Source organism: Triticum urartu, unplaced genomic scaffold (genome assembly GCF_003073215.2).
Source record: "Triticum urartu cultivar G1812 unplaced genomic scaffold, Tu2.1 TuUngrouped_contig_1068, whole genome shotgun sequence".
Taxonomy (NCBI): domain Eukaryota; kingdom Viridiplantae; phylum Streptophyta; class Magnoliopsida; order Poales; family Poaceae; genus Triticum; species Triticum urartu.
Window position 1 is genome coordinate 26,891 of NW_024111486.1, and position 9,751 is coordinate 36,641.

Here is a 9,751-nt window from a genome sequence, read left to right on the forward strand (position 1 = left end):
CGACCTCCTACGGTCCTACCCATCGTATGTGATTGCTATTGAGTCGATTGAATTGCGTTATTAGACTAGAAAAAAGACCAGCAATAAAACTCGTGGGAGGTAAGGGTTGAAAAAAATCGGTGAGAAGGATGAATTGATCGTGCAGTGAGCGATCTTACGAAGAAGGGAACCTAGAGGCGAGTAAGCGAACGACCAATTCCCCCTTTAATACCAGAGATTCCCTTTCTATATTTAAAAATAGTACATATGTAGACTTCATATACAGACATACACTATTTATAAACGCACGCATGAAAACCTTATCCTACAAGCACCTTTAAGAATTGAGTTGGCACATCATCTTGAGATTAATGAATTCGATACGGACGCCTTCATAGTCGACAGGAAACGTCTCCTCACACTGACCGCACATCCTCAGAAGGTCTGGAATAAATTTAGAAAAATACGAACACCAATGTCAAGTTTGAGACTTAAATTCTGATGGACAACAAATATCACTATCCTTCTAACCATCCAATCACAGATTGATTATTGCATTGGAGAAAAAATGATGATAAGGAAGCGATTAGGCGAACATACGAAGAGGCGTGGGGTCGTACTGCCGCCGAGCCACGTTTAGGAGATGTTTCTCTAAATAGGATTGGAGTTTCTCTAAATAGGATTGGGGTTGCTTTAATATATTTCTCTAAATAGCTCAATCTTTTTTACTAAGTCCGGCATAAAAATATGTCGCTGACATGAGTAAAGCTAAAGCAATAGTAGTATTTATATCGTTCATTGGCGTTGCTAATTCCCCATGGGGGAACTATAATTTTTCAAGGTGAAAAAGCACCCGACCAATTCGAACAAAAATAAAAAGAAACATAGTTCCAATAAAGGGAACCCAAAGATCATATACTTCTCCAATTAATCTTAGTTTTGCTCAAGCCTTCAATAAACTCAATGACATATTCAAAAAAAAATCTGGCCGTCGGCCGGGTTGGTGTGTGGATTGCACTGCGCGCAGCATAAGGATGACCTTCTGCGATGTGCTGGGATTAGGACTAAGATTATGTTTCGTGCTGCGATGTGCTTATGCCATGACGAATAACTACTAGCTAGTTCCTGGTTGGCTCGTTGGAGACTTGTTGGTTCATGGACTTTGTTGGTAGGTTGGTGATTGTACTTCTATACGGACCTCTGTCAAATGACAGCGATGCGTTTCAGATTTTCAACTAGTGTCCGTGATAAAAAAAAATGAGTTAAATACATCATAGATGCCTTAACTTGTCAGGTGTGTTCAGTTTAGAGTTTAAACTTGTAAAATACATAAAAGTGATGCTATAATCCGTATGCCACTGTATGTGCTGCCCGCATGGCGTGACAGCTGATGGCTGCCCCACACGTCAGTGGGTGTGAGTGTGCCCGCACTAGGTGAGATGAGTGCGTATTTTTTCAGAAAAAACCCTGAGGTTTAATTAAATCTCGCAAAAGCTATCACTCTGTATTGCTACTAAAAAGAAACAAGCAAACCGGGGCACTCCATGGGATTCCGACCTCCAACCTCCAGGATAAATAGCATGCATGCTAACCACCTGGACAATTAGTACTTCGTGTACAACTTATAGCTGGAAACTTCAATAGATCAATTTTACCTATTGCTCTGCAATTTCCATTTACGTTATTTACTGTTTTTAAGTTACTGACTAGTTTTTATAATGTGTAGTTTTTTCCTATATACAAATACAATAATTACCCATATGCAATTTGCCTATTTAAATATTTATTTTATTTTTATTACTGTGTAGTTCGAAGAGGTAAACATGAACTTTTTATAAAATTTATGTGTATTTATCAGCGTGTACTATAACATATTGTGTACAAACTGCTCAATGTATATTAAAAATCATTGTGTAAAAACATTAAATTCTATAAAAATGTTAAATCATGTCAAACATGTTTCTACAAATGTAACAATAATTTTACACAAATTTTTTTAATACATGTTGATTTTTTAGATAGATTTTTTCTATTTTCTGAATGCATGATGATTTTTTTCAAATACACATCTACAATTTATTAATACACACGAGAATTTTTGAAAAATATGTTGAATAGTTTTTTTAAATGCACTAACACTTTCTTTAAGTTTATGGCAGTTATAATATTTTCTTACATTTCCTTTTACAAAACGGAAAAAATATAATAAACATGAAATTGGATTTTTTTTAAAGAAACCTTTCTGCGGCCCATAAGAGCGCCTTATATTACAATAAAAATAAGACAAATGCTTGAAGAGGTAAATAGCAGCGTGATAAATAGATGACTAGCTCACAAATAGGAATTTATTTCGTCCAATATCCATATTCAGAGACATGATATATATATATATATATATATAAGAATTTATAAGACAAATAGATGACTAGCTCATAAATAAGACAAATACTTGCAAAGGTGAGTCAACTTTTACTTTAAATTTTCTTTTATTATTTTGGCCGGTGTCATTATTATAAATAAGAATTTATCTCTGTATTCCACAAAGAAGTCATTGGCCTAGTGGCTACCATAAGTGTGCACATGTGCTCCCAGGTACTGGGTTTGAATACCCAATGCGCACCCTTTTCTTTCTTATTGCTATTTCATCTCACGTGCTGACATACGGTATGCAGACCTGACAGGTGGGATCAGTGCAGTTTAGCATAATTAAATATAGGGATTTTATAAGAAACTTAGTTGAAGTATATGGATTTTTCTGTAAAACAACCATCGCACGGTGCTCACACATCTGTTTCTCCTCTCATAGTCATTGACATGTGGGCCAAGGTCACGTTGGCATGCCATGTTGGCAATGTATATGCTTGAATACAGCCGGAGGCACCGTATTTGAACACTCGGACAAGTTACGTCATTCGTTTTGTGTATTTTACAAGTTTATACATCAAAGTGACCGTGTCGAACAAGTTAAGACACCCATGGTGTATTTAACTCTAAAAAAATTGTCTCTGACACCAATCATAAAAATTGATTGACCTCAGCCCAGCTACCACGTAGTTGGACAAGCCTAAAGTGCCAGCCCAACTACAATCGTAAAGTCGTCACTCCTTTTTTTTTGAACGGTTGCACGGTCACTCCATATTGATCTGCATCAATGGACAGCCACGTCTCTCATGGGAGGCATGGGAGCACCTCCGGATGACATGGGTGGACGCATGTCTTCCGGTGTGCCTCACATACCTTCCAATGATGTCGTTGGAGATCTTGCCAACACCTTCCGAGCTCTTCATGATGATGCGGCGTGAGACAATGAAGAGGATGAGGAAGAATCGTCTTTGGATGAGGATGAAGAATTGAAGGAAGAGGAGGACCAAGATGAGAAGTGGCATGATTGGTCATGTGCCATTTGTTTGTGTGAATTTTTATGCATGAACTTGATTGGATGATGATGTGACGTGACATGATTTTGAACTTTTACTTTTTATGTCCTGAACTTGGTTGGGTGATTTTAAACTATGCTATATTTTGTTTTGATGTTTGAAATATCATCATATTGTCTCCAATTGAAGATGTTGCAAGCGTCGGCTGCTCGTGCGCGCTATACTTTAGCACGTCTGTTGGAGCGACGCGCACGCGCATTTTTTTGCAACAGTCGCTGGAGTTAGCGCTCCGCGACGCGCAAAAACTGGCTATTCCAACGTTGTAAACGTTTTTTTAACGCGTCGCACCGCCATGCTCTAAGGTAGGACAAGTCTCATAGTTGCATCCAGTCCAACAGCAGGACAAGTCTCATCCACGTTGAGAGGGGGAATAGTTGCATCCAGTCCAACAGCTGGTTGCCCCTTCAATAAACATTTCGCCTTTTCTTGGTAGTTTCGTGTGTTTCGCCGCAATTAATTCAGATTTTTGGTACCCGGATATGGAGGTTATTTCTAGCATACTACTGTTAATAATTAATAAATCTAAGGTACCATGTCCTCAATGTTGTACTGGATCGGGGAACCCATTTGGACAGTTTCACTCGTTAGTATTCCTCGTTCATTGTCAGTGAGTTTCTGCATTCTTGCATGCAGAAAACATTACAAATTGGCCCCCGTGAAACAGCTCTCCCAGCAAGGTGAAATTCCATGTTCGAATGCAGAAAAGAAGCTACCAAACACCATTGATCATTCAAACATTCCAATCATCCTACCCAAGCATGATTATCAACTCAAGCATATGATTTTCAACATAAAAAATTGCACGCATAATTTTGGTTCGAATTAGAAAAAAAAAACTAATCATCAAGCAAAGCAAGCTACTAGCTGTTCACAATTCTGAAGAAGCTAATCGAACACGACGAATTCTGAAGAAAAAGAAGCTAATCGAACACCACGAACATTCTAACTAAGCTGATGACAACCGGCAACTACTGATCTAGTCGTACACGGTCAGCTTCTGGTACTCGTCGCCGGCGATGGCCTGCATCATGATGGCCTCGGGGTTCACCACGCCGTCATTCTGCATGAAGATCTTGAGGAAGTTCTTGGAGAAGCCGCTCAGCATGGCCACCCCCGGCTGCGTCGACGTCACCGGCGTCGACTTGGAGTCGTGCAGGTTCCAGGAGATGATCTGCGGCACCACATCACCGTACCCGGCGTCCCTGAACTTCTTGCAGATCACGTTGTAGTCAGTGTCCCAGGACCCGGACGATTGCCGCGATCCGTATCTGTAGTATCCACCGCCGCTGTGCCCCGACGCCTCGTTGAACTCCATGTCGCTGTACACGAACACTGTCCTGATCATCTTCTCCGGCGCCAGCTAGGCGTTCACGGCCGTGCGGAGGATCTGGTCGAACACCGCCTGGAAGTTGGTGCTCATGTTCCATTGCATGCGCTTAACGAAGGCCATCTTCTTGGCAAGGGTCTTGCCCTTGATCAGGTGGATCTCGGGGGTCGAGCTGAAGGTGATCACCTTGCCCGCCCATGGCTCCTCGCTGAGCTCCGACGTGAGCACGCCCAGCACAACGCACACCTCCATCGGGGTGCCGTTCATGCTCCCGGAGACGTCACAGACCGAGATGCAGTTGCGCAGCGACCCCTTGGAGCGGAGGTCGTCCACCATGCGGCGCCACTGGAGCTCCGACACGTTGTCGTCCTCGCCGCGGTAGGCGGCCGCGGCGATCTCGTGCGGCAGGAGCGCGCCCGCTGAGATCTTGGCCTTCCCTTCCTCCACGTCCTCCAGGTACTTGTCGAAGCGTGCCTCGTCGTGCTTCTTGAAAAGGAACTTGTAGCGCCGCATGGCCACCGAGGCCACGCGGTTGTAGGGCAGCTCCGACCACCGCTGCGCGCTCATACATACCTCAGGGAGCTCCAGGACCTTGCGCAGCGGCACGAGCACCTCGCGGCGGAGGCTGCGGAGGGCCTGGTACGTGTAGTGGTCATCCGAGAGCTGGGCGAGCTCAGGGTCCGAGTCGCGCGGGAAGAGGCGGCGGGCGATGGCCTCGCAGAGCAGCGTGATGCGGTCAAACGACGAGCCCGGCGTGGGGCACCACTTGGCGGCGAGCCCGATCTTCCTCTTCTTGCCTTTGGGGGCGAGCTGCTCGAGGTCCGAGGCAAGGAGCGCGGCGAAGAACTCGGCGACGGCGTCAAACAGGAATCGGTAGGCGCGGTCGCCGTAGTACGTCTCCAGCGACTGCACGGCGAGCTTGGCCACCTTGCGGACTTTCTTAGACATCCGCCGCGGATCAACCTCCATCGCCTCCGGCTTTGGCTCCTCGACCGTGACAGGGGCGGTCTCCACCTCCACGGGCTTGCCCTTGCCGAACTTGGAGAGGGCGGCCGAGAGGAAGTCGCCGAAGGTGGCCTTGGCCGGCTCGGGCGCCAACTCGCGGGCGCGCTTCCGGCCGGCAAGCCTGGCACGGAGGCCCTCCCGCTGCTGGGCCAGGGCCTTGGCCTTCCTGCGCACCTTGTCTTCCTCCACTCCGGCCTTGGCGACCTTGCGCACGTCGGCGCCGTGGATGAGGCGGAAGAGCAGCTCGGGGAAGTCCTTGAGGTAGCCGAACTCGGCGAGCGCGGCGACGTTGCAGGCGAGCGTCCTGGGGTGGTTCTCGTGCATCCAGAGCGCGGCGGCGTAGAAGCCCTCCTTGTCCGACTTGCCGGTGCCGCGCACGCCGCGGAGGTTGCAGGCGAGCTTGAGCGCCGTGAGCGCGTCGTGCGTCCAGGAGGCGGCGAGCAGGGAGCGCACGCGCTCGGGCGGCGTGTCGGGCACCACCTGGAAGAAGAAGTCGAGGCAGGGGTTGCCCGAGTTGGCGTCCGTTGCGGAGCAGTTCTCCGTGAGCGCCCTCCGCGGCTTGAGCGCCGCCTTGATCTCCTCGGCCGACGGCGCGTTGAAGGCCGCGTCCAGGAGGTCGAGGAACGGGTGCGACGCGTCGGTGTCGTCACCGGCGGCGGCGGCAGTGGCGGGGGACGGGCGTGCGGCGCGGATGAGGGGAGGGCCGAGGAGGAGGCACGGCGCCGCGGCGGCGGCGGGCTCTGTCTCCGTCGCCATGGCTGCTGCTGTGCTAGGGTTTCGGGGGATCGATCGGGCTCGGGGGAGAAGATCGGATGATCTGACGGGAGGAGGGAGGCAGGCGGCTGGGTTCGTTTGTTATATGGGGCGAGGGCGGATCTGGGCCGTCGCTCGAACCGACATGGCGCGTGGACGGCGCAGATTCGTTTTGTTTCTTCGCGTTCGCATGGGCCTCTTGCTGCAAACCAACTTACCCCTGTCATTATGCGTGGTTGTTAAGTTTGGTTATAACTACGTAGTAGAATGCCTCACGGGCCTTTAAATTTTGTTCTGAATGTATTGTTTAGGTGTACAAAACTTGATGATTTTTTGACTCCTTCCAATGACATCACCTCGACACCCTTGCTAATGAAGTCCTTTTGTCCATCTCCATCCCTCTCATACTCTGCAGAAATAAAAATATATAGAAATACGTGTAAGAAATATATAAAGAAGAACAATTATTTGTATGCACCTCTTCTCATTTTGTAAAACACAATACGTTTTTAATCCAATCCATCATAAAGCTTTGTCAATCGACATTTTCAAAGCATCATTCGAAGGCATCGGATTTTTTCTCCGATCTAAAGTGATAATATAAACACATATTAAAAAGAAACATACACAATTAGTCCGTTGCTAAATGCGAGCATGTGACCGGTTTTAGTCGAGAGTGAGTGAGCGGCATTGTGCTTTTTAGTAGAGTGAGTCGCATTCCAATCCTTGTTGTAAATGACTTGTTAGGGTACGTGATATTCAATTGTTTTATGGCGTAACGCGTTATATGGCGACCGACCCACTTGATAACATTAAAACGCTTATGGAGTATGACGTGGCGACATCATAGACACAACCTTATGGCAAATGATAGCTAATTAAATCAACAATAAATGAGGCGTACATGACTACATGGTTTGCCCATGTAGTAAAGATTGTTTTTCCACTTGCTCGTCTCTCTTCTTTTCTCCAAAGCAGACTGCATGAACAATGAAAAATAAGTTCATATTCCACAACACAACAATAACAGCAAGTTGCAACACTATATATATAGCGGAAGCCAATACTTGAAAACAGATTCATGAGAAATTGAGAAAATAGAAGAGAGAAGAAACAGAGCATAACATAGGCGGGTGGGAGGGGGGGGGGGGGGGGAGCGGGAGAAGGGGGGGGGGGGGGGGGGGGGGGGGGGGGGGGATCGGGAGAAGGAGAGAGGGGAGGGGAGAGGTACCATACCTTGCTGATCTGATGCCCTGATGCACGTAGCCTAGTCTGCCAAGGTGGCCTGGCCTGCAACTCACGGGTCTGGAGTTCGAGCATGAGCTGAACCTTGAGAGAAAAAGGGGGCAGACGGGAGGACAGGGAAGGGGTCATGCGAGGAGGGGATCGTAGCGGGGGCGGAGGGGAGGTGGTGCGGAGGCTGAAGCTTCTGTCGTTGGGTGGTCACCGGAGAGGACAAGGTCGAGGTACGTGGCTAATTTCGCCCGCCATGGCCGCCTCTCTCTGTCTCTCTCCCGCTCACTCCCTCTCTTCGCCTCTGGACGGATCTTTTCCTTTCCCTCGCGATCCCCGTTCCCTTCCCGCGCATGGTTGTCAGCACCCGTGCGTGCCAATTTTCCTAGTCCTAGGCATGGGAGACCAAAGCCACCCATCCAAAGCGTCCCGATTTAGACATGGCGATGAATATCACATCAGATGGATGACATGGGGACGCCATGTGGGTATGTCGGACGTCACATGCCAAAAATATGGACGTCTCGGGCTAGGACCGCGCCACAACATTATGTCATCGCTATAACCGACGCTATAAAAACATTGGTGATAATTATCGTTATATAAGTAAGTATGTGACATCTCTCTCATAGCAAAGAGGCGCTTTTCGCTATAAATTACACAAACATCCATTCCTTTTCTTCTTATCTTAAGAAAAAAACAATTCACTCTCTCGCTCTATCACCAGACGACACAACACTCACACTAACATCTCATTCCCTCGACCTACTCTCCTTGCCATGGCGTCGCCACCACCATTGTTGTCTTCCCTCGATACAACAACATTCGACATGTACTTTCCTCTCACCGTGGTCTCCCCTTCCCTCCACAGCGTCATCCGCCCCCTGCAATGTGTCCCAAGAAATGCACACCTTCGTAGTGTTTATGCAAAATGATACATATCATGTGATCCTTCATGTTTATGCACAATTATATTCTCACTTTAGCTATATGCAAGTCGCCTGAAAATTACTTCTGGGTCAGTCAATTTTTGGACTGTTGAATTCTACTTCAGATTCGTGATCATATTTTTTTTTCTAGGCTGGTCTATGCACTGCTTTGAGCTGTTTTTTCTTGACTGACCATATATTTTGGGTCAGTCGATTCCTTAGTGGGCTGAACCCATTACATGTCCGACCCAGCCTTCCCCTTTCTCTCTTTATTTAGATGAGTGTTTTTGCTTTTGTTTTCTGTTTTTCTTTATTAGTTGGTTTTCGAAAATTGTAAAATACATGAAACTAGTGCTCGAACTTGTCCAGCTGTGCAAATATCATTCCTTCGTCCATATCTGGCCGTACATCTAGCCTTGTGGCGTGCCAGCGTGATGGTGCCCCACCTGTCAGGGACTGGGAGCGGGAAAAAATTCCTCACATTTAATTTAATCACGTAGGAAAGCCTCACAAATTAAAAAAAATAACAAATTGCCGTAATACAGGATGACCTCGTGGCCATGAATTTCATTGCACGAATATGTTTGTCTACCAGGCCACTCGAAACAGGCTTTCGCCTCGCTTTATATATAAACCAAGTACACAGCCGAACGATACAACATAGTGAGGTAACCCTCTTATAAAGTCAATCCCATGATAATCGGATAACACAGGAAAACCCGAAAACACTGCCACACTACACCGTAATACACGTAGGCTCCACGACAACGCCCTCGGGAAGGGGAATGGCGCCAGGCGTCGCTGCTGTCGAGTCGACACCGGAAAAGGGTTTTCACCCGGAAGCCAGGCACGGAGAGCACCTCAACGACCTCTTCAAGAAGATAACGACGCCCACGAACGCCGCCATCGTCAACGACAAAGCGCAGAGCTTTCGCTCGGTAGCTCCTCATGCCACCAGGAGGCCTCCACAAGAGGGACAATGAGTCCAGAGCCCCATCTCCAGATCGCTGCGGGTGGTCCACCAGGCCATACTCGGCTTCGGCGCATATGGAAGGGGTCGAACAGTATATATATGGGGTTGTTGTGCA

At 47.4% G+C, this 9,751-nt stretch overlaps 1 pseudogene; it reads right to left on the bottom strand.

The window, feature by feature from the left end:
• Positions 1-4,331: 4,331 nt before the first annotated feature.
• Positions 4,332-6,549, bottom strand: LOC125526604 (annotated as a pseudogene).
• Positions 6,550-9,751: the final 3,202 nt, after the last annotated feature.